At 41.2% G+C, this 24570-nt stretch overlaps 1 protein-coding gene across 4 annotated transcripts in view; it reads right to left on the bottom strand.

The window, feature by feature from the left end:
• The window catches only part of STON1 (stonin 1), a 70698-nt gene extending 47960 nt beyond the window's left edge, over positions 1-22738 (bottom strand). For 2 of the 4 annotated variants that reach the window (XM_053588934.1, XM_053588931.1), the window contains exon 1: positions 22609-22738. The gene's annotated coding sequence lies outside the window, so the exon portion shown is untranslated. Of the gene's footprint in view, positions 1-22290; positions 22476-22608 lie in introns of those variants that run through there. The other 2 variants (XM_053588932.1, XM_053588933.1) reach the window with 1 other exon arrangement.
• Between the last annotated feature and the right edge of the window lie 1832 nt (positions 22739-24570).

Genomic DNA, 24570 nt, shown 5'->3' with positions numbered 1-24570 from the left:
TCTACCACATTTGACACAAGATGGAAACACTCCATTACCTTTTCTGTTTTGGTGTTCCTGAAGCAGAGCTGCACAGAGGGTTTGTGGACCTGAATTCCATCCTTGACCTTCACCTGCAAGATGAGGCACCTATGGGTTCTTTTATCTTGAGAGGTTTTGGGAAGCCTCATGTAAGGCAATGGACTTGAAAATTTCTTTGAAAAATATAAAGCACTTGTTAAGTCCTATCGCTCTTGTTACTCTTACTGATTTACTTCAGTGTGGTCTCAGACTATGAGTCTCTAGTGGCCTAGGATTGTTTCCTGGGAAATTCTTTTGGTACAGTGACCACCTGAGAGAAAAAAGCTTGATGTTCTTTGGGACTCCAGTGCTACTAGCAAACACAGTGTGATCTCCAGGACAGAGAGTTGGAGGGAAGTCAGGAAACCTGGGTTCCGGCCCCATTGGCTCTGCCAGTAAATTAAGCGCATCACTTAACCTCTCTGGGCATTTTTCTTCATATGCACAATGGAGCTTAAATGCCACCCACATTCCTATTCACCAGGATACTAAGAGGGCAAAGAGTTTAAAAAAAACAAAACACTGCACAAATACAAATGTTGTGGTATTCAGTGAGCATGGAGAGTTGAGAAAGAAGAAATGAAAAAGAAAAATGAAAGAGGAAAAGAACTAAATAGAAGAGAGAGAAAGCAAATATTCGGGATGAAGTGTGAGGCTCTTATGAAAGGAAGAATGGAATCATGGAAGCTCCCAGGGCAGAAAGTGTCTCCCGAGCCTGAGAGTCAGTGTCTAGAGTAAAAGATTTACCCCCAGAGTCTCCAGTGGACAAAAGCAGAATAGAAGGAAATGAAGTTCCATCGCCTGAGATGGCATGAGCACATAGCAGAACCAGTCAAGGCTCAAATCACAAGAAATAGATTAGGAAGCAAAAGGTCCACTCCCTGTAAAAACTGTGCAGTGCTCCTAGAGAGGCCCTGGCCAGGCCACATCTCGACACATGAGGCCCCATTCAAGGAGCTCCCCTCTGGTGGGGGGTAGAGATTCCAAGATTAAAGAATTCCAATGACTGGTCACCAAAACAGGTGGGTGTGCTGAGATCACATCACAAAAGGAAAGGCTGAGATAAGAAAGTGTTTACTTAGATGAGATTTGGTGGGACATGAGAAGCAAAGTCTCTCTTAGAATCAGAAAGAAGACTTTAAACATCATCTAGTCCAATCTTCACAATTCAGGAATCCTTAATACAACAGTACCCAGCTGCTGTGTAAACTCTTCCAGTAACGGAGACCTCATTACTTTATAAATAAGTTCATTTCATTATCATTTGGACGAGATTAAACTCTTCTCCCTCCTGTTAACCCCCAATTAACCTCCTCCTGGCTTCCATCTATGCTCTGGTGGACACAGACTAAGGCTAAACAATTTTTCACTTACTCATCCTTCAGATAACTTGAGACAGACAGCTGGTACTAATGACCTTTCCAGGGTCTTCCCACAGACTTTCCTAAGAACAGGACACATTTTCATCATATCCCTGAAAGCACACTGCCTAGCCTCCTTCCACACTTGATTCCTGGTGATCTCTGGCCAGCTTTGGCCAACTTTGACCTCAGGCTGCCGTGGGACACTGAATGCCACCCCTGTCTTGATCCGGGGTCTCATCCTGGCCATGCCTCCCAGCTCTGAGTTTGCTTTACAACTAGGTTTCGGCTTCTGCCCCACTTTGGGCAAACTCTGATCCATCTCTTGGTCTCAGCTTTGCTGCTCTGCCAAGTGCTGAGGACTTGACATGAACATGCTCCAGGATAAGACTAAAAAATGACAGAAAACCAAATTCATGCCACTTAATGGAAAGCAGCTGGTCTGATAATGATTGAGTTCTAATGTTCAAGGAGCGTTAAATATCTTTTCTAACATTTCATTTGAGGAAACAAAAGTCCAAAGAGGTAAAAATGATTCACTCAGGGTAACACAGGTAAGAAGATTGTAAAATCTGATCTTATTTTTCAGCCCCATAGCCTTCCTATGGCAGGTAAAAGGAAGCAAGACTACATCAACGCCTCTCTTCTCAGGATACATTTCCCATAGTTTGTATACATGTGCATTCATTCTTTCTTTGACTTAACAAAAATTCACTAAGCATCTACCACATGCTGTATAAACATTCTGTGTGAGATTTGAAGTAAGCTCGCCATTGGGATCGACATCTTGGTGTGTGTGATAAGAATAACTGAGTGCTCTTAAAACTATGCCACACACTGCTGCAAGTAAAAAACTCACAGGCAGAGCATTTTCTGTCTAGTAGGGACATTTCTCAATGTATGTTAACGGGGCAAAGCCAAATGCAGGGTTCTGCGGGGACCCAAAGCCAGGTGCCTAATGGGGATTGGCAGGAGCCATGGTGGTAACAATAACTGTGGTGAGGGGAATGGAGCTGCTGGTCCCAGTGGATTGAAAAGGCCTCCAGGAAGAGTGGGTGTCTGAACTTGAAGGTTCATAGGATTTGATCAGGCAGAACAGAGTGCCCAGACAGTGTGTGCAAAGACAGGGAGGCAGGAGAGAGGCTGACCCGGCTGGAGCTATGAGGTGACACAAAGAGAGGGCACCAGGTGATGGAAGCCATTCTGTATCACACTAAGGGGGCTGATTTTATCCAAAAGACACTGAGGATTCAGTGAAAAAAAAATTAAAGCCTGAAAGGAAGGAATTGATTTTCATGTACATCTCTCCTGGCCTGGGGCAATCTCCCCCAAACCTTGAAGAACTGCAGCATCACCCTCACCATTCTTCACAGTGACTTGGTGGTCCCCAGAGTAACGTCAGCCTTAGAATCATGAACAGCTGTGGCATGTGGAATCCCTGAACAGAGTGGCTGCTCGGTAATTAGTGGTTAATGCACCCGCCACATGTATTGAGAGTGGGTGGAGGTGGAGAAGTCTTCAACAAAGTAAGGACAGGGTCCAGAAAGCAAAGAGAAATCAAGTCCAAACAAAGCAACCAATCAGAAACAAGCCAAATAGAAAAATTCAGGAGGGAAAGGCTTAAAGGAGCTGGGTGATTCACAAAAATGAAGAGCATGGGCAGCCTAGAAAACTGGTACAGGAGCCAGCACCTGTCACAGACAGGGAGAGTTTGTGCATCTCCATGGACAGGAGCACTTGGGGTAGCCTGTATAGCAGGCAGGCCACCAGTGGTGGGAGTGTGCTGCGGGGTTGGGACACGTGTCTGGAGGGTGTGTGTTCACGTGCATGTGCATGTGTTTGCAGAACAGCTGGAACATCTGGTGGGAGAGGGGAATGTGTGGGTGTGGAGGAAGCAGATCCCAACAAGCAGGGAAAGCTAAACCCCATCACATGTGGCCATTATTTAAAGCTAGCTAAACCCTGTCACGTGGTATAGAGCCGTTTTCACTTGGAGTTTACAGTCAGATGATTGATAAAGATGATGTCAGAAGCCAAACAGTTTCCTGCCTTATTGGAGGAAAATGTTGATATAAGCAAATTTGAGCCTTTCTGGAATTGAAGGAATTTGACATTATCAGCCAGTTCCTAGGAAAGACTAAGCACATTTTTTTTAACAAGGTAATTTTTCTGGAAATCAGGAGCACCTGACCCCCAGTATTACACTTAGAATGACACCAAGTAGGGACCTTCTGCTGAAGCCAAGACTAACACAGGCACCAGGATATTCATTTCATAAAATTTACAAGCCACAAATGAGCAGCAGGCCTGGAGCTGCACTAGCGGAGGTTCTTGGTTATAAAGGTTTGAGACAAAAACATTTCTCTGTGTTTGCATTAACGTCAAACTTAGGCCAACAAAAATAATGTTTCTTGCATCAATTATCATCTTCTGGGCCCTGCAAATTGGCCCTGAGCATGAGTTAATGTGAGCTAGGAAAAAAATGTTCAAAGGGAGGAACGGAGGCCAATGTTCAGCCCTGTCTCTGAATTTCTGGGCCATGGCTGTTTTAAATTAGATTCTCAATGCTGCTTCTATGAAACTCTTGGCTTAGCTCTGCAATTGGAAATGCTATTTTTGTGCTCTAGCCATAGACGGAGGAGGCACATTCATATGGAGGCACATCCATAATTCCAATTATGTTTTGATTTCATGATGCTCTTTTTTTCTGCTTAAGAACAGTCATAGCTAACATCATTATTATTAATACTGATAAGACACTTGCAAAAAGCAACATGCTCTGAGCCAGATACAAACTCCATAGGGCCCAGATAAGTGACGGTTGTGAATCAGGCAGATTTGAGATCTTGTGTAATTCCCAGGGAATACCTTGAGTTCTTCCATCTCCTCTAGCCACCTCTTCTCAGTTGGTTCTCTAACCCCACGTCCTCCTCAAACACTCAGGACCTACATGATACCTCCTGGGAAAATCTAGTCGCAGAGGGTGGCTGTGCCTCCCTCTGGGGTCTTTGTGTTTAAAAGTTTGTTTGTGTTGTTGTTGTTGCAGTTTTTGGCCAGGCTGGGTTTGAACCCGCCACCTCCAGTATATGGGGCCGGCACCCTACTCCTTGAGCCACAGGTGCCACCCAAGTTTACAGCTCTTTAAAGAATAGGAGCAGGGGTAGCACCTGTGGCTCAAGGAGTAGGGTGCCGGCCCCATATACTAGAGATGGTGGGTTCAAACCTGGCCCTGGCCAAAAACTGAAAAAAAAAAAAAAAAAGAACAGGAACAACAACAAATTAAGCAAAGAGGTATTTCTGGTTAGGAGAGGCACGACACTCAAATAATATCACAGTTATTCCATAGAAAAGTTGAGCAATAGGTGGGGAGGGCTATTAAGGAATGGTACAGAAGTAGGCTATTAAGAGGTGATATGGAACCAAAATAAAAATGGTAGTCCCAAAGCTTTATGGAAATTCATCCAAGGAAAATATAAATTGATTACCAAGAGAATGTAAGATATTAGGAAGTACAACCACGGCCTCTCCCCAGCAGTCTCTCTTATTACTCTTTCTGAATCACAGTCCTGGTTTGAAAGAAGCAGAGAAGGGGAGGAGAGATGATGAGAGAAAACAAACATTTGTGAGCACTAACACATGCCAAGCACTTGGCTCACATTATTTCCATTTATCTCACTTAATCTTCAGAACAAACTTTTGAGGCAAATTTTGCTACTACTGCTTTATAGACATGACAACTTAGCCTCAGAGAAGTTAAGTGATTTGCCCAAGACCACACATCTAGTGAGTGGCCACAGCTTGGATTCAAACCCAGATCTGCTTGACTCCAAAGTCGTTTTCTTTTCCATTGTCATTTAAACTTATACAACGGGCAGAGGAAAAGGCCAAGGACAATTGCTGGTTTGGTTTACTTAAAAAAACAGAGTTTGGGCTTGGCACCTGTAGATAAAGTGGCTAGGGCACCAGCCACGTACACCAGAGCTGGCGGGTTCAAATCTAGCCCGAGCCCACCAAACAAAAATAACAACTACAACCAAAAAATAGCCGGATGTTGTGGTGGGCACATGTAGTCCCAGCTACTTGGGAGGCTGAGGCAAGAGAATTGCTTAAGCCTAAGAGTTGGAGGTTGCTGTGAGCTGTGACGCTACGGCACTCTACCCACAGTGACAGCTTGAGATTCTGTCTCAAAAAAAAAAAAAAAACAGAGTTTGGCTAATAGCAGCCAAGTTGTGGAGCTAATCAAAGACTCAATTCCTTCACAGTAGCTTAAAAAAAAAAAAAAAAAAAAAAAAGAGGTGAAGGACCTCTACAATGAAAATTATGAAATCCTAAGAAAAGAAATAGCAGAAGCCATTAACAAATGGAAGAACATACCATGCTCATGGCTGGGAAGAATCAATATTGTCAAAATGTCTATACCTCCCAAAGCAATCTACAGATTCCATGCAATTCCCATTAAAATACCATCATCATACTTTCAAGATTTGAAAAAAATAATTCTTTGTTTTGTATAGAAACAGAAAAAAATCCATATAGCCAAGGCAATTCTTAGTAATAAAAACAAAGCCGGCGGTATTACCCTACCAGACTTTAGCTATACTGCAAGGCCATAGTGATCAAAACAGTATGGTACTGGCACAAAAATAGAGACATTGACATTTGGAACCATATAGAAACCATGAGATGAAACTAAAATCTTATACCCACCTGATCTTTGATAAACCAAACGAGAACATACGCTAGGAGAAAGAATCCCTATTCAATAAATGGTGCTAGGAGAACTGGATAACCACGTGTAAAAGACTGAAACTGGACCTGCACCTCTCACCACTTACAAAAATTGATTCAAGACTCGGCACCTGTAGCTCAAGCGGCTAAGGCGCCAGCCACGTACACCAGAGCTGGCAGGTTTGAATCCAGCCCAGGCTGCCAAACAACAATGACAACTACAACCGAAAAATAGCCAGGCGCTGTGGTGGGTGCCTGTAGTCCCAACTACTTGGGAGGCTGAGGCAAGAGAATCGCTTAAGCCCAGGAATTGGAGGTTGCTGTGAGCTGTGATGTCACAGCACTCTACCCAGGGCGACAGCTTGAGGCTCTGTCTCAAAAAAAAAAAAAATTGATTCAAGAGGGATAAAAGACTTCAATCTAAGGTATGAAACAATAAAGATCTTCCAAGAAAGTATGAGGAAATCACTTGAAGATATCAGCCTGGGTAAAGATTTTATGAAGAAGACTTCTTTGGCAATTGCAACAGTAACAAAAATAAACAAACAAGATTTAATTAAACTGAAAAGCTTCTATACAGCTAAGGAAACAACCAGAAAGCAAATAGACAACCTTCAGAATAGGAAAAGATACTTGCATTTTATGAATCAGACAAAAGCTTAATAACTAGGATCTACAGAGAACTCAAAATAATCAACAAAAAAACAGCCAAGAATCCCAGATATTAGTGGGCAAGAGACATGAATAGAACCTTCTATAAAGAAGACAGACAAATGGCTAACAAACATGAAAAAATGCTCATCGTCCCTAATCATCAGAGAAACGCAAATCAAAACAACCCTGAGATATCACCTAACCCTAGTGAGAATGACCCACATCACAGCCTCAAAGCTGCAGATGCTGGCGTGGATGTGGAGAGAAAGGAACACTTTTACACTGCCAGTGGAACTGCAAACTAATACAGCCTTTTTGGAAGGAAGCATGAAGAATCCTCAAAGAACTCAAATTACACCTCCCACTTGATCCTGCAATCCCACTGGGGTAGGGGACAGAGAGAATGGGAGAGAAAGGGGGATGGGGGATATCTCTTGGGAGTGGGACAAAATTATAAGAAGGACTTTATCTAACAAATGCAATCAGCGTAACCTATTTCTTTGTACCCTCAATGAATCCCATACAATAAAAAATAAATAAAAATCAAATATCTCATATTCAACAACAGTAACAACAAAAGAAGAGAGTTTGTGGGAAAGGTATGGGGACAGTATCTCTGCATAGATTTTTTTCAGCATTATAAATAGGTTCTATTGTTATTAATCAATATTTCCAGAGATGGGGTCAGCCATAAATAATCAATTGCTTAATGTAAACCTCTCTGCCCTGCTAGAGATACAAGTAAACATTAATCAATATTTCCAGAGATGGGGTCAGGCATAAATAATCAACTGCTTAATGTAAACCTCTCTGCTCTGCTAGAGACACAAGTAAACATGTGTGCCCCATAGAGAGATCATCTTCCCATACCAAGGAGAACAGAAATCTTCCCACAAGAGTTCTTTCTTTTCAATGTAGATGTGAGTTAGGATGCTAGGGGGTCATGAGGAGGTTTTAATAGACTACAGAGACTCTACGGACAGTACTTGGGAACTGGAGCAGCATGTTTGAGAAATTCAGATTCTTCCAGACTGAGACACAGGGCTGGATGAGAATGAGACACCATATCCAGGGTGACCCACGGGACGATGAAGGGTCCCCATGTGACGGTGAAGGGTCCCCACGGGACAGTGGTGTTGACACACAGCAGTGCTCAGGCCTCTTCTCTGCTGCTTTCTCCCAGTAGCAGATTTCACATTCAGGAGCCTGTGTGTGTGTGTGTTTGTGTGTACTTAATTGTATTCTATTTAACATATGCCAGAATAAAATAGACTATAAAATTAGTAGTTAAAGACTTCAGTCAACATGATGAATTGGGTTGGAATTACCCCTCCCAATCCCAGCTGCTCAAAATACTAAACAAAAAAAATAACAAAAATATTATCTAAAAAATAATATTATCTAAAGCCTAGATAAAATAGATAAAGCTCCAGGTGCCAGAAATGAAGAGGGAAGTCAAAGTTAAGTCAATGAGTGGGAGCTGAAGCCAAGGGCCTCGTGGAGAAATCCAGAACAGTTAGAGGCCTGAGTGGCTGGGGTCTGGGAGGAACTTTAATGACAACCAGGCAGTGAGAGGCATCTGTCCGGGCGATGGCCACCTTACACCAGGACCTGTTAGTGTTGGAGGTCATAAAGGCCTGCTTCATAAATGAAATAGGTCTACAGAACATCATTAACCAGTCTAAGAAAACAACTGCCCCGTTTCCCCGAAAATAAGACAGTGTCTTATATTAAGGTTTGCTCCCAAAGATGCGCTAGGTCTTATTTTCAGGGGATGTCTTATCTTTCCGTAAGTAGGTCTTATTTTCGGAGGATGTCTTATTTTCGGGAAAACAGGGTAGATCGCTTGATGTCTCCTTGGGTAGAGAGTAGAAAACAAGTGAAAAAATTGTTTCATGAGGATGTGCTAACAATATGGGGTATATGGGATTTCTATGAAAAACAGCTCCTGATGAATATGTAAAACACAAGAAGAAACAAATTATCATCTTAAAAAGTCAAAAGTAGAGATAACAAATTATCTACAAGTATGTTAAAAATATTGAAAGAGATATAAAAAGGATTGGAAATCATAAGGCAAAGGGATCGTGTAAGAAAAAGACGTATATGAAGTACCAAACAGAAATTCTCAAATTAAAAAATAGACATTAAATTTGAAAAAAACAAACCAATAAATGAGTTGAACAGTGGACTAAATACAGGTTAAGGAAATTAATAAACTGTTAAGATAAAAATGGAAAAAGTCACCCACAATGCAGCAGAAATAAAGAGAACTCTCTTAACACATAGAAGATATTACAGAAGATAAAATGAGAAAGTTCAACATTTGCCCAATAGGTGTTCCATCCAAATGGGGAGAATACAGCCTGTAAGGGACTGATTGTGAAGACAGGGGCTTTTGTCTGTTATGTTCATTCCTGTATTTCTAGCACCTCCTGAAAGTATTCCTGACACACAGTCACTCGGAACAATTCTTTTAAAATAAATTTGTAGAGAAAACTAAAAAACCTTTATATATGAAAAGAGATGGCTCAGCACCTGTAGCTCAGGGGTTACAGCACCAGCCACATACACCAAGGCCAGCAGGTTCAAACCCCACCCGGGCCAGCTAAATAACAATGACAACTGTAATAGCCGAGCGTTGTGGCGGGCGCCTGTAGTCCCAGCTGCTCGGGAGGCTGAGGCAAGAGAATCGCTTAAGCCCAGGAGTTGGAGGTTGCTGTGAGCTGTGTGAGGCCACGGCACTCTACCGAGGGCCATAAAGTGAGACTCTGTCTCTACAAAAAAAAAATAAATAAATAAATAAAAATAAAATAAAACAATGACAACTGCAACAAAATATAGCCAGGCGTTGTGGTGGGCACCTACAGTCCCAGCTAGTTGGGAGGCTGAGGCAAGAGAATCGCTTAAGCCCAAGAGTTTGAAGTTGCTGTGAGCTGTAACACCACAGCACTTTATCGACGGTGACCAAATGAGACTAAAAAAAAACAACAATGATAGACCCAAGATGTTTCTCATAAAGAACAATGGAGACTTAATAGCTGAATAGCAAGGGAATACTTTCGTACAAAATGCTGAGGGAAAATATCTAGTTAGAAATCTGTCACTTGCTAAATTATCCTTCAAGAGTAAAATGAAATAAGGCAGAAATAACAGTAATGACTAGTTGGTGGGAGGAGGTTGGAGGACTGTACACAGGTTCAACTAAACCACTGAGACCACGTTCACCAGGGAAGTGGGAGGAAGGGCAGATTAAAGCCATAGAGGGCCATTGCATTGTTTGGAGGAAAATGAATAAAAAATGATTAGACTTTGTTAAATAAAATGTATGTGCTAAAAATTTGGAGATAAAAGAATGCAAACAGTTGGCAGGAAAAGGTAGGAATATACAAAAACTGTTCAAAGAAAAATAGGAAAAGAAGGAAAAAAAGAAGCAACAAAAAAATGATAACTAGGAAATAAAAAATGAGCATGGCAGAAATAGATCATATATACACTAGAACCTCCATATTTGACCACCTCCTCAAGTTGACCTAATTTTCAGAGACCACATGTACGTATCAGTACAATAGAGCTAGTCACATGCTGACCAGATTGTTATAATCCCTTGGGTGTTATAGGTCCCAGTTTACAGAAGTTCTACTACATATATTACAAAGAATGTAAATGATAAAACAAAATTTCAGGTGATAAAACATCAATCTATAGATAAATGATGTTTTTAAGATACACACTTAAAGGAAAACTATACAATAAAACCGCATTTAACATCATCCATAGGTTCTTGGAAACTAAGTAAAATGATGTATAACAAAACCAATTTTTTTCTCATCAACACTGCAACAAAATGATGTTGAATGAAACAACATTATTCAAGAATAGCCTCTATATCTTTTCGCTTCCAAGAACCTATGGACTAGGTTAAGTAAGCAATTACCGTACAGGAGTCATATTGACTACAGAGAAATTAATATAAAAAGATACAAGGGCATACAAGGAAAATACTAACTAAAACGAGGCAGGAATAGCAATATTAATATCAGGTAAAATAGAATTTAGACCAAAATCATTAATAGAAATAAAATAAATAGTATATTCACATAATGAAAAAAGAATCCACTGAGAAGAAATACTCATGAACTTGCATAAATATTGACGGATTACACGGAGAAATTGACAAATACACAGATTTAACCTTTCCACCACGAAGGGAAGGGAATGTCAAACTGAAGAGAACTCCAAAAGTAAGCAAAAAATTAGGAAGAACACGAGAAATTTGAAGAATACATTTGATTTTGAGCTATTAGACTGATACAGAATTCTGCATCCATCAACTACAGAATACATTTTCCTTCTAAAACACGAAATGTTTGAAAAATAACATTTATGTCATTGGACATAAGGGAAGTCCTAACAAAGAACGGCTATTATACAGACCATGCTGTCTTTTCACATGGCAACTAAATTAGAAATCAACAATAATGTAAATAAAGTTTTGTGGGTTTTTTGTCTCCCTTGGTAGAGTGCCATGGCATCACCATAGCTCATAACAACTTCAGTCTCTGGGGCTCAAGAAATCCTCTTGACTCAGCCTCACAAGTAGCTGGGACTACAGGTGCCCACTATGGCTAGTTTTTTCTATTTTTAGGAGAGATGGGGTTACACTCTTGCTCAGGCTGGTTTTAAACTGGTCTTGAGCTCAAGCAGTCCACCAACCTTGGCCTCCCAGAGTGCTAGGATTACAAGTGTGTGAGCCACCGTGCCCACCCCAAATTTATAGTTTTAAATGAATTTATTGAAAAACAAAAAATAAATGAGTGAGGTATCATCTCAAGTAGCTAGAATAGAAAGAAGAAATAATACAGGTAAGAGTAAACATAATGAAGGCAAAAATATGAATAAGAAAAAGCTGTTTATTTGAAAAGACTAAGTAGACCTCTATATTAATTTAAAAACCAGAGTTGGCACACATAAACAATATTAAGAACAAAAAAGGGAATATAAAATACAGTCAATATTTATGAGGCCATAATAAAAATTATGAATAACTATGCTAATAAATATGAGAATTCATAAATGAGCCATCTAAACCAGATTACCAAAGTTGAATCAAGAAGAAATAGAAAACCCAAATTCATCAATAATCACTTATGAAATTGAATCATCAAAAACTTGACATATTCATTTTAAAAGTGGTTCAGGGCAATTGCAACAACAACAAAAATAAACAAATGGGACTTCATTAAACTGAAAAGCTTCTGTACAGCTAAGGAGACAATAACCAAAGCAAAGAGACAACCTACACAATGGGAAAGGATATTTGCATATTTTCAATCAGACAAAAGCTTAATAACTAGGATCTATAAAGAACTCAAATTAATCCACATGAAAAAAGCCAACAATCCCATACATCAATGGGCAAGAGACATGAATAGAACTTTCTCTAAAGACGACAGACGAATGGCTAACAAACACATGAAAAAAAGTTCATCATCTCTATATATTAGAGAAATGCAAATCAAAACAACCCTGAGATATCATCTAACCCCAGTGAGAATGGCCCACATCACAAAATCTCAAAACTGCAGATGCTGGCGTGGATGTGGAGAGAAGGGAACACTTTTACACTGCTGGTGGGACTGCAAACTAGTACAACCTTTCTGGAGGGAAGTATGGAGAAACCTCAAAGCACTCAAGCTAGACCTCCCATTTGATCCTGCAATCCCATTACTGGGCTTCTACCCACAAGGAAAGAAATCCTTTTATCATAAGGACACTTGTACTAGACTGTTTATTGCAGCTCAATTTACAATCGCCAAAATGTGGAAACAGCCTAAATGCCCACCAACCCAGGAATGGATTAACAAGCTGTGGTATATGTATACCATGGAATATTATTCAGCCATTAAAAAAAATGGAGACTTTACATCCTTTGTATTAACCTGGATGGACGTGGAAGACATTATTCTTAGTAAAGCATCACAAGAATGGAGAAGCATGAATCCTATGTACTCAATTTTGATATGAGGACAATTAATGACAATTATGGTTATGGGGGGGAACAGAAAGAGGGAAGGAGGGAGGGGGGTGGGACCTTGGTGTGTGTCACACTTTATGGGGGCAAGACATGATTGCAAGAGGGACTTTACCTAACAACTGCAATCAGTGTAACCTGGCTTATTGTACCCTCAATGAATCCCCAACAATAAAAAAATAAATAAATAAATAAAAGTGGTTCAGGGGCTCAGTGCCCATAGCTCAGTGGTTAGGGCGCTGGTCACATGCACTGGGCTGGCAGGTTCAAACCAGCCCGGGCCAGCTAAGCAACAATGATGACAACAACAAAATAGCCAGGCATGGTGGATGGTGCTTGTAGTCCCAGCTACTTGGGAGGCTGAGGCGAGAGAATCACTTAAGCCCAAGAGTTTGAGGTTGCTGTGAGCTGTGACTCCAGGGCACTCTACCCAGGGTGATATAGTGAAACTCTGTCTCAAAAAAAAAAAAAGAAAGAAAGAAAGAAAAAGAAAAGTGGTTCAGATGATTTCACAATGAGTTTTTTTTTTTTTTTTTGTGGATTTTGGCCGGGGCTGGGTTTGAACCCGCCACCTCCGGCATATGGGACCGGTGCCCTACTCCTTGAGCCACAGGCGCCGTGGAGTTTTTTTTTTTTTTTTAAATGCTTAAGTAATGATGCAGGATTTATATTCTAGGAAAGACAATCAATATTAAAACAATTAAACATGGATTTTTAAAAGGCCTTACACAATCTCCCCATTTCAACCAGCGACTAAAATCAGTGACAGTGAAAAGCAGCAAACAAAATTATGGTTCTCTTTGCTATTTGATTTCATTAGCATATCCCAATCGATTTTGCAAATCAAACTTCCTGTGTCACCTCTTTTTTTTTTTTTTTTTATAGAGACAGAGTCTCACTGTACCGCCCTCGGGTAGAGTGCCGTGGCGTCACACGGCTCACAGGAACCTCTAACTCTTGGACTTACATGATTCTCCTGCCTCAGCCTCCCAAGCAGCTGGGACTACAGGCGCCCGCCACAACGCCCGGCTATTTTTTTGTTGCAGTTTGGCCGGGGCCGGGTTTGAACCCGCCACCCTCAGTATATGGGGCCGGCGCCCTACTCACTGAGCCACAGGCACCGCCCCCTGTGTCACCTCTTAAATAGAACATGCTTTAATGATTTTTCTTGTCTCACCAACTCATGGCTTCTTGTAGAGCTCACAGCCTTTTGGTTTTATCTACCTTTGAATGCATTTCATTTTTGTAATCTAAGGAAAACTTTTAAAGATAAGAGTTTAAAATAAATGTACTTATTTTAAATAAATATCTTTATTTAGATTTGAGATGACATAATGTAAAGCATCTTTATCATTAAGTTTTACAATTCTTGAAGTGAAAATTTTATTAAGTGTTAAACTGTGTATTCTTTCACTTCAAGAATTGTAAAAACATAATGATAAAGAATTGAAGAATGAATTTATGATACCATCTTTATAAATTATCTTCAGAAATTGTACAAGCAGGAGAGTTTGAGACAAAAATCAAGACTCCCTTTCAAATTTGCTTTGAATTAACACTACAAATTGGATCTAACCTACAAAAAGGTTATCATCTCCATCAAGTAACATTTATTAAGTACTTAATAAAGTTTATGAAGTTTCTCTTTTTATTGTAATCTATTTTTAGGGTCATGTACTAAAACAGTCTGTTAACACAGCAAATGTGGGTAATTAGATAATATGAAATAAATAAAAACAAAAATAAGGATTATTAAGTCAAATTTAGAATTACTATCAGTTATAAATACATGTAAGAGTGTTAAGCTTGAACAAAATGAGTATTAGGACATTTCAGTAATAATTTCAGTAGCTTAGGCAGATCAACAAAAAACCTTTTGTGACACAGCAAGTGAACTGGCAAAATGGTTAACCTGGTCATCATGGAAACTGTCATTTATCCTTTTACCAGTTTCCTGTCAATTATCTAGTTTTACAGTATAAACTATAAATATTCTGGTTATCTTCTCACATGAATATTTCTTCATTGTTTCCCTTAAAATCAATTCAAAGATATTTTCCCCAATATTCTGTAAAGTTTGTTTGTTATTGCAGTTCAGTAAGCAACCCATTTTAAAGACAGATAAAGTGAGGATTATAAACATGGGGTCACTTAACCAGGTAAGTTTAGACAACTCATCCAAAACGTTGAATCAGAATTCTAGAAGAAAAAGAAAGAAATCATTAGTCCCCAAGTCAGCCTATGATACACTAATTACTTGTTTTTGAGAAAAAGTAAAGCCAATTTATAGCTAAGAAGTACTTTTGATGAGGAGATGAGGCAGAGAGCAGGCACTGGAGAGAAATGAGCCCCTTTTCTGTTTTGTTATAAAATAGAGGGGGGAAAGGAAAGAGTCAGGTGGAGCCTTTTCACTCACAATGAGTTTTACCAAGCATTAAGAGAGAGACAGTCTTTTTGTCTCACAAAATGTTTAAGAAAAATACATAAAGGGCGGCACCTGTGGCTCAGTCAGTAAGGCGCCGGCCCCATATACCGAGGGTGACGGGTTCAAACCCGGCCCCAGCCAAACTGCAACCAAAAAATAGCCGGGCGTTGTGGCGGGCGCCTGTAGTCCCAGCTACTCGGGAGGCTGAGGCAAGAGAATCGCTGAAGCCCAGGAGTTGGAGTTTGCTGTGAGCTGTGTGACACCACGGCACTCTACCGAGGGTCGTACAGTGAGACTCTGTCTCTACAAAAAAAAAATATATATATATAAGAAAGAGGAAAAGCTACCAACTTATTGAACAGGGCTAATATAAGCTTGACACAAAACAATATAAAAACACCATTTTAGAAAGAAAATTATGGACCAATTTCACCTATTAACATTTGTAACAATCCTAAATAAAATACTAGTAAATGATACCCTACAGAATAAAAGAATATACATATTCCTATATTATGTATATATATACATGTTTCAACATAATTAAATATGTTCATCTTTATCACACTGTAATATCAAGAAATACATGATTATCTCATAAAATTTACATAAAAAGACATTAAAGCATTACATAAAATCAACACTTGGGATATAATTTTTAACTTATTATAAAATAATAAGAATAGAGAAAGTTCTTAATTTAATAAAGAATATCTACTGAAACCTTAAGCAAAATTCATGCTTAATGGAGAAACTTTAGGGTACTTATAAAAGACAGTAAGACTTGGTACCAACATTATCAAAAGAAAAGAAAAATACAGTAAGAAGACAAGGGTGCACTTCCTCATGGTTGCTATTAAACATTGTCCCAATAGCAAAAACACAAGAAAAAAGATACAGGAGTCATAGGAATGAAAAAGAAAAGGCAAATTAGTGTTGTCTTGTGATCGTCTATATAGAAATCCACGAGTATCTATATACAGACTATGAGAACAAATAAAGGGGGACGCAGAGGAAAAGAACAAAATTTTAAAAACCAAGAATATGTCTATGGGCCAGCAAATAAATTAGAAAATGTAATAAGACAAAGGCTATCACTTAAAATATCAACAAAATCTATGGAAAGTAAATGCAGCACAACTTGTATAAGACATATATAGGGAAAGCACCAGTCATCATTCACCTGAAAAAAAGGAGAAGATGGAAAGATCCAACATGGTAAAGATGTCAGTATAAACAGAATACGTTTTCAAAAAGAATCTCAACAAGATTTTGCATGTATGTGCAACTGTATGTCAACTAGTAAAATCCAAGAAGGCCAAGAACTTCTGAAATAATATAAAAGTAATCAAAATAGCAATTATTGTGCTCTTCTTTATATGGCAGGCACTATTCTCACATTTTCCTTATATTATCTCTTCACAATGTCCTTGCAGCGGATACTGTTATTTCTGCTTCACAGATGAGGAGAATGAGGGAAGTTGGACAACTTCTCCAAGGTTCCACAGCTAGGAAATCACAAATGCTCACTGATGGCTAGGTAGGATAAAATTTTCTAAATCCTCACCTGGATGCACCTGTTCAACATTCTAGAGAAAATCCTAAAAGTTAGCAGGGAGTAGATAATTTTATAATGAAATAACAATCAATTGTCCCACATCACAAAGTCTCAAAGCTGCAGATGCTGGTGTGGATGTGGAGAGAAGGGAACACTTTTACACTGTTGGTGGGACTGCAAACTAATACAACCTTTTTGGAAGGAAGTATGAAGAATCCTCAAAGAACTCAAACTAGACCTCCCATTTGATCCTGAAATCCCATTACTGGGCAACTACCCAGAAGAAAAAAAATCACTTTATCATAAGGACATTCGCACTAAACTGTTTATTACAATTGCCAAACTGTGGAAACAACCTAAATGCCCACCAATCCAGGACTGGGTTAACAAGCTGTGGTATATGTATACCATGGAATACTACTATTCAGCCACCAAAAAAAAAAAAAATGGTGACTTTACTACTTTTGTATTAACCTGGATGGAGTTGAAATACATTCTTTTTAGTAAGCATCACAAGAATGGAGAAGCAAGAATCCAATGTACTCAGTTCTGATACGAGGACAATTGATGCTAGTACAATCAATTGGGGGAATGGGAGAAGGGAGAAAGGAAAAAGGGAGGAGGGTAGAGGGTCATGGTGTGTGACACACCTCTTGGGGGTGGGACACAATTATAAGATGGACTTTATCTAACAAATGCAAGCAGTGTAACCTGGTTGTTTGTATCCTCAGTGAATCCCCAACAATTAAAAAAATTAATAAAAAAAGAATGACAATCAATTGCTATCAGACTTCTTAGCAGTAGCAATACATGCAAGAAAACAATGGTGCAGTATCTTCTGAGCACTGAGAAAATAATTTTGAGTCTAGAATTCTACAATCAGCCCAATTCTCATGTATAAGAGCAAAAAAAAAGGCATTTTCAGGAAAACAAATACTGTAGACTTTACTCAAGACCTTTTATGAAAGAGCTGCTAAATTTACATTCACATGAAGAAAAAAGAACCCAGAAGAAAAGGTGTCAGAAGCACCCGCCCTCTAAATGCACTGAATAAATAAAACAAACAATATAAAATAGGCTAGGAAATTGGGAGCCATGGAAAAGTACAGGTTGAAAATATAAGGTGTATGTTATTAGTTGTGGAAAAGATAGGCCATAAAATCCTACATATCTGGCTCAGCACCTGTAGCTCAGGCAGTTAGGGCACCAGCCATGTACACCAAAGCTGGCGTGTTCAAATCCAGCCCAGGCCTGCCAAACAAAAATGACAACTACAACCAAAAAATGGCCGGGCATTGTGGCAGGCACCTGTAGTCCCAGCTGCTTGGGAGGCTGACGTAAGAGAACTGCTTAAGCCCAGGAGTTTAAGGTTGCTGTGAGCTGTGATGGCCACAGTACTCTACCCAGGGTGATGGCTTGAGACTCTGTCTCAAGGAAAAAAAATAATAATAATCCTATATATTTGCTAGAAGTGGGCTACTAAATTGGCTCTGAGCTACTTTTGGCCAAATGATAAATGGGAGACATCATTTAAAGGATTTACAGCATCATAACAGACAAGTTGTTCCCAAGAACTATTCCTGGTGCTAAGACCAGGAAGAAATTTCTCATAATGGTCAACAGATACAAGATCCGGGTCACTTGTCTGAGTGTGATTAATTTGGGAAAGAGATCCTCAACCCACCTGTGTGCTACAACTTTACACTGTGTTGTCCTGAGACTGTCTTATTTCTGTTCTGTGAAACTGTCCATTGTAGTAGCCCTAATGTGTTAATAAAAGTGATATTTTAGATGCAAAAAAATAAATAAATAAAAGAGATCCTCAACCCTTTTCTTACAACTTTTTTTCAACAAAAAGGTGATTATCACTTAGAACCATCAGCCTTCCATTAATTTCTTCTTTGAGGATTAGAAGAGGGAAAGCCTGCATCTTAAAGCATGTCATTTGATTGACCAGGTACTTTAAGAAAGCTGATCCTTCTAGGAATCTTCAGGTATATTCCACAAAACGGATGGATAAGGTGACCTCCTCCTGGGCCTGGTTGCCTATGAGAGCACATAGTATTACAGGACAACGGCACCCTTTTCCCAGAGCTATCCCCAGAACCACTCACATTGAATATTTCCATTTCCATTAAATCAGTCAAATATGCCAACACATGAGATCACCCACGTAGCCAAACTTTAAAAACATAGATTACTATTGTGTCTTCACAGTAATAAGCATCCAGAAACAATGAGCTTTTTCTTTCTTGTTGCACGGTAAATCCTTAACCTGCCTGACATTCCATGTAACAAGCCATTAAACAGGAGTCGGCCGCTTTCTCTAGGTCCTTCTACCCTTCACACTCGCCTGATGCATAACAGTAACAGCCTATAACTGGCCGAGCTATGAAGACATACTTTCCTGATCTACTTTAGAAATCCTGCCTTGTGCTGGGACTGCTCCAGCATCCCATGGGGTTCCCAGAACTCCACACTGGCAAGGGAAGCTTCCATGGAATTCTGGATTGTTCTTGTGGGTAGAGCTAGCTCCCGAGGGAAGGGCGAGCTGCCTCTGACTAAGTCTGGAGCAATTCTCCAGGACTTCTCAAGAGAAGGGACAGTGGGAAAAGAGAGACAAAGAAGACAGAAACACTTCACAATTGATCAAAATATTAATTCTTATTAAGGCATGAAATATTTTCCCTTTCCTTTTCTACTTTTTCCTTATAATTAAAATAATAATGATAATGCAAGTGCAGGACAATGGCAGGTCCTAGGGACTGAGATGCATAGATTTTACCCTCTGACCTGAAATCAGGACTTGATTCCAGCGCTAGGTGGCTGTGTGGCCTTGGACAAGTTCTGATTCTAGTTTCTAAATCTCCATAATAAAAATAAAAGTAGTACTTACCTCAAGGAGTTTTAAAATAAAATACCATCTATAAATACTTAGCTCTCAAGAAAGATTAGCTATTATTGTAAAAAGTTGAGAATTACAGGCAAACACAAAGAAAATTAAAAATGCCGTATAATCCACCACCATCCATTTTGATGCACATAATTTCAATATTTTCTGGATGCATTTTCAAAGAGTTAGATTACAATGTTTTCTATTTTAAATAAGTTGCTCTTTAAATCTCACTCCATACCCTAAGCCTGTCCTATGTTATTCAGCATTCTTGGACAATGTGATTTTTAAAGACCACGTGGCATTTCACTTCTCAATGACCCCCGCCCTCCTTCCTCTCCACCAGTCCCACATGCCAAGTATTTCTAACTCACGTGACCTGTCCAGATGATGACTGGCTGCTGTCTATTGGCTGTCAGGGGATGCAGACTTCATCTAACTATTCAGACCCTCTTCTTAGGTCAAGGACTCCTATGGTCTTCTTATATCCCAACCAGATTACCCTGGGGCTGCTGAGCAAATCCCTGGGATGTGTAGCAAGATTTAATAGTTTAATGAGATTCCATGAGGTGCTGCAAAAGCTGAACAAGGCAGAAAGGCAGTTTTTCTCCAAACACTGTAAGGTTGGTTTCCAACACTATTAAATACACTACTAAAAATTCTCAGGAAGAGGAAGAGACTAAAGATTTTTATCTGAACACAGTACATTGTTTTTCTAAGTAACAGAGTCAAACAAGTTCACAACTTAAGAGCTTTCTTTTTAGATGGAAATCAAAACACTTCCTTATCGATGATGTTTTGAGATCACAGTAAAACCTTATTGATTCATACCAATAGGGAACTGGTAAACTGAAGCAGTAGAAAAGTGAATTACATCCTTTTTTCTTTTCTTTCTTTCTTTTTTTTGAGACAGAGTCTCACTTTATCACCTTGCTAGAGTGCTCTAGCATCACAGCTCACAGCAACCTCCAATTCCTGGGCTTAGGCAATTTTCTTGCCTCAGCCTCCCTAGTAGCTGGGACTACAGGCACCAGCCACAACGCCTGGCTATTTTTTTTGTTGCAGTTTGGCTAGGCCAGGGTTCGAACCCACCACCCTTGGTATATTGGGGGGGGGGGGGAACACCCTACCCACTGAGCCACAGGTGCTGCCTGAATTATATCCTTTTAAAAATAAACTTTTATTTCCAATAAAATTCATTTTTTAAAATCTTTATTTCCAAGTGGTTCAGTAGCTTTATCTGTTGTGATGGGTTGTTCAGAACTGGATCTACTACATTTGTTACAACCACATTTACTGTGTGTATGGAAATGGGAATGACTAAAGTTCTTAAGAAATGTGTTGTCCTTAAAAACAGTAAAAGTTCCATACACCCCTGAAATCCCTCTCACGCAGCTTACTCCTCAGGAAAGGTTTTTCTTCCCAGGTCATGTGGAAGTAAACCCAGGCTCAGGCTGCTCCCCCCTGGCCTGGTTCTAAGTGGGCAAAGGTTTGCAATATCAACCCAGATCCATCCCTAAAAAATCTCCAGACTTGATCTGCCCAGACCCATCTGAGAATTAATAAGCTCCCTCTAGCACCCAGAGAACCAAGCCTGTCATGGAAACACTGATTCAACCATAATAAGAACTGACATAAAAACCACACAAGTGAACTAAACATTTCTTCCACCCAATCGGAGTCTAGTTGAAGCAAACAGCCTCAGGATTAAAATAAATGGAGCGGTGTTTTCTTTGTGGTCCAGCTCATTGTAGCCTCTGTTTTCACAAATCTCTTTTATGAGAGAGAAAGTGGGAGTGGGGGTGGCGGTGGGGGGTGGAAAGGACGATGGAGAGGTAGCAGAGGGTAGAGAAGAGCAGAGGGGACGGTCAGGCTCCGTCAGGCAAATCAACACTCCCGGCCTAGGCCTGGCGGAGCTGGAACAGCCTGTCTGGGGAAGTCGGAGAACAAGCTGCACTGAACTCGGAAAGCAGTCCAGAGTGGACTGAAGTCTTGACTTTCCGAAGGCCAGGTTCTGCACAGTACTTTTAGCAAGCATTCTTTTTCTCCCTCTCCTTTTTAAATAATCATTTTTTTTCCTGTTTCTATCTTTCAGAATTAAATAGACTAACTACATGAAGTATCATTATTATTGGAAGAAAGCACACAGCGAAGTTAAAAAAAAAAAAAAAAAGATGCCAAACTAATGGAAATAGTAAAATCCTAGACAGGAATATATCTTAACTCCCCCTGCATCCACAAGGTTCAGTTTGTGGGTCCCAGGGACCCAGCACTAAAGCCCCGTGAATGTCATTCCTGCAGGAAATACCGGGGCGAGCGCGGCGGCCCCCGAGTCCTCGCCTTCCAGGGCAGGAGAGGACCCCGGGGTGCAGACTTCAGCCGCCGTCTGAGCTTGGGGACATGCGTCTGGAGTGGAGGGGCGGGGGCAGCACCGCGAACAAGAGCCCGAAAGAAAGAGCGAGGGGTGGAGGTGAGGGTGGGGGCGCCGAGGGAGGGGTGAGGGACAGGGCTGGGGACCCAGGTCCGACAGGTCGGGGGACGCGCGCGGGCTCGTGCGAGCTCCCCGCCGCGGCTCACCCAACTCAGCCCGGATTCCTTTCGTGCCTGTTTGCGTTTTCCTTCTCTTTAGAGTCGGACTCAGGTCACAGCAGCGGCCTCCGGGGTGTGGAGAGGAAGCCCTGTCGGGGTCCACCCCCTCGCCGGCCCGGAGCACCTCGGGGGCAGCCCCGGCGGGTGTCGGGGAGCTGAGGAGTGTCCAGCGGCCCAGAAGGTGCCCAAGACCCGAGGCGCCCGCGCTCCCGCTCAGAAACTTTCCCAGTGAACTGGGGGAGGCCACACCCTGGCCAGGGGGTCCCCGCAGCTCCGGGTCTCCGTCCCCTGGGGCTGGTCACTCACCCGCAGCACGGCCCGGGCTCCGAAACTGGCCGCGGCCATCCGCACTGGGAGGAGGGCGGGAAGGGCAGCCGGGCCGACCGAGGGGCGGGGCGCAGGGGGCGGACACGCGCGGTGACTCCTCCTGCCCCCCTCCCCGCCCCACTTCTCTCCTCATCCCTTCTTTCCCACCACGAATCCCCTCAAAGTTCTTCTGGTGTCCGATTTTCCAGTTCTTCCCTCCGGCATTTCTTTTGTCCGCAAGTCTACAGCCCTCCAGGAGGAGGAAGCAGCTCCCTCCCGCAAAAGGGGTGGGGTGAGACTGACGGTGGGACTGGGTTTCTCCCTTGGAGAAGAGGTCATGACCCACAGGTTGAGAACCGCTGCCGTAGAGGAACACCAAAACCCGGGATGAGAAATTTAAGCTGCGTCTGAACAAACTCAGAGAGAAAAGAAGAGGACATTCCAGGCCTCTGTCTCCCCTTCCCTACTCTGGGGGAATAGTGGTTTGAAGTCTGGCAAGAGTTGAAGGTTTAGGGGAGGTGGGAAATGTTTAAATGAGAAAGTGGAGCTGGACATAAAGTAGAAAATAGGAAATCCATGAAAGTTCTTAAACCAAAGAGTATTTTGATCCAAGTGGTGTCATACTCACTTTTGTATTTCCAGAGTCTGACTTGTACATTAGGCACCCAGTAAGTCCTTGTGGATTCAAAATGGCCATTGAGGAATATTGGTTTAACAGGCCTGCCGGGGAAGAGAGGATTGCACCCTAGGACTTAGGAGGCCCTGCTGAGCTTGGGAAGGGGGAATTCTGGTTGAACCTGTTCTTTCATTTGCACAGCAGTTTCTCTTAAATGCTCTTTCTGATGAAGTCTTCTTTTTGACCTTGGTGTTCTGGTAGAAAGGAAAAGATACTCAACCACCAATGCAAGCACAGCAGTTAAGAACCTGCCCTAAGAGCTCTAAGGAGGGAAACTGACCTTGGGAGTGGGAAGGGAGTGAACCGAAGTCACACAGCTGGGACCTACTTAGGATACTTTTATTCTCAAATAAAATTTCTTTTTTTTTTTGGCAGGGGCTGGATTTGAACCCGCCACTTCCGGCATATGGGACCGGCGCCATACTCCTTGAGCCACAGGCGCCGCCTCAGATAAAATTTCTAATTGTGTTTATGCTTAAGACATCCTAAACCAAGGGAGAAAGGCACCAGGTCCTCCTCACCTCCCTGTTCCTTCCAGTTACCTTCCTAGTGATAGCCAAGGGTTGAGGGGGGCAAGTGAGAGTCTAGGGAGTAAGAATTCAACGGGACTGGTAACTTTTCAAAGATTCTTCTGTAGAACCACACAGTACCAGGCCCTTAAGGCAGCCTTCTGGTAAAAAGCTGAGAGAAGGGAACAAGAAGGACAAAGGAATGGAAAGAAGAAGAGAGAAAAAGAGAGATGACAACCCTTTGTTGTCCCTACGCCTTGACCCCAGGCTTTCTGGGGTCCCCACATTGAATTCCAAATTGAACCTCTGTGTTGTGTCCAGCCCACCCTTCGGCAGTAGGCCCTCCAAAGAGGCCTGCCTATCTCAGAAAATGCTGCAGCTAACTGGAGATAGGACTCCGACAGGAAACAACACACTTCACAAATAGTATTTATCATTGATTTAAATAGAGTTCTGAGTGCACCTTTTGAATTGTCATTTTTTAAATAAACAGTATGTATTTATTAGTGGGGAGCCCACTTGGTAGAAGAAATGCCTTTTGGAAAAACTTCGATACTTCTGCAAAACAAAGAGGCCCACAATTTTCTAAAGACTAAATACAGTTGGTTGAAAACCATTTTATTGTTTGCAAAGGACAAGCCCTGCCCCTTCTGTGTGACTCAGTGTTGCCTCAAGGATCGCCACTTTTATGAATGCAGATTTATTTCTTATAACTCCACCACATATTTTCAAAGGTCCCTTTCTGGCAGTGTTCCTTTGTATCAAAATCTGGTGGTA

The sequence above is a fragment of the Nycticebus coucang genome, chromosome 4 (genome assembly GCF_027406575.1).
Source record: "Nycticebus coucang isolate mNycCou1 chromosome 4, mNycCou1.pri, whole genome shotgun sequence".
NCBI classification, from domain to species: domain Eukaryota; kingdom Metazoa; phylum Chordata; class Mammalia; order Primates; family Lorisidae; genus Nycticebus; species Nycticebus coucang.
This window is presented reverse-complemented; position numbering and strand designations above follow the sequence as displayed.